The following is a 1468-nucleotide window of genomic DNA, read 5'->3' as shown; positions in this document are numbered from 1 at the left end:
TCGATGTCGTCGCTCAAAGACGCGATTCGGGGCCGATTTTTGCTCGGGACGACTTTTTGACCCTCTAGGGCTGCCCGCCGCGCGCCGCGGCGGCGCCAAACTCTGCCCGGGGTACCGCGACGGCCTCGGGAAGCTCTCAAGCGGGGCAAACGACGTCGATCGCGCCGAGAACGGCTGGGGGGGACTCGGGATTGCCCGAACCCCCGAAACGCGTCCACTCGAGTTCGCATCGATGACGGCGGTTCCGACGATCCCTGGCGGCTGCGGAGGCCGTCACCATCCACACCAAGACCTGCGAAGCTCTGGCTGCGACTCGGAGTCCCATCCAGGTCCCGCGCCACGTTGGCGTGCTCGGGCCGTTTTCGGCCCCCGAGACGCCATTTTTTCGTCGACGAGAAAACGCTGCGATTGTGCCATTTTTTTGTCTGGACCACCGAGTATGGTCATGGGGAGACGCGCGCGGGCCTTGAAAGCGCGAAAAACGACTCAAAAGTTGTCGCGTAAGGGCCAGTCCGGGGCTTGAAATCCGCCTCGAAAACCCGTAAATACCTCCCGAAACGCGCCGAAATGATCGAGCCCACACTAGCTGCGCTGCGTCAACCTGGGTCTGACCTAGGGCTCCCGCCCGGTGGTCTTGGTTTGCCGCCACACGCCCAGGACGTCGCGTAAGACGGCGCGCCCCATGCCCAAAACGCAGGTCGCCCTCGGCGTTTTGTGCAGTCAGTCAAGAAGAGTGAAGACAACAGAATGGCGAACGGGCCCCTGCACGACGGTCCGGCCCCGGGACGGGGGCCGGGGACGGCGGGCACGGGGGTTCCGGCACGGTAAATGCGCTCCGGGCACGCGGCCCGGCACGGGCCCGGCACGCGGCACGGCACTCGGCACGGGCCCCCGGGCACGGGCCGGGCACGGGCCACGCGGCCCGGCACGGGCCCGGCACTCGGCACGGGCCCCGGGCACGGGCCGGGCACGGGCCGGGGAGGCCCGGCACGGGCCCGGCACGGGGCCCCGGGCACGGCCCGGGCACGGGCCGGGGACGTGGCCGGGGACCGCGGCACGCACCGTTGTGCAGGGCCCCCTTGGCGAGCGGCACAGAGAAGGGGCCCCTAGGCAACGAGGTCGTGCAACGTTGCGTCTTGCAGACGCGGCCGAGACGCGGGAGACGCGAGTTCCGGGACGCGGCAGGACGCGGCCAAGACGCCCCGGGACGCGGCCGAGACGCGCCGGAGACGCGGGACGCGGCCGGGACGCGAAAAAAAAGACGCCAGAGACCACCCCAGGACCGAACCCACGACCACGAAAGACGACCCCGGGACCGAAGCCAGACCCGCGGGACGCGAGAGACGCGCGAGAGACGCAGCCCAGACGCGGGACGCCGGCCCAGACGCCGGCCAGACGCCGCCAGACGCGGCCGAGACGCCCCAGACGCGGCCAAGACGCGACTTCCGAGACGCGCCGGAGACGCCGG

Source organism: Aureococcus anophagefferens (assembly GCF_000186865.1).
Source record: "Aureococcus anophagefferens unplaced genomic scaffold AURANscaffold_160, whole genome shotgun sequence".
NCBI classification, from domain to species: domain Eukaryota; class Pelagophyceae; order Pelagomonadales; family Pelagomonadaceae; genus Aureococcus; species Aureococcus anophagefferens.
Note: the sequence above shows the minus strand (reverse complement) of the source record.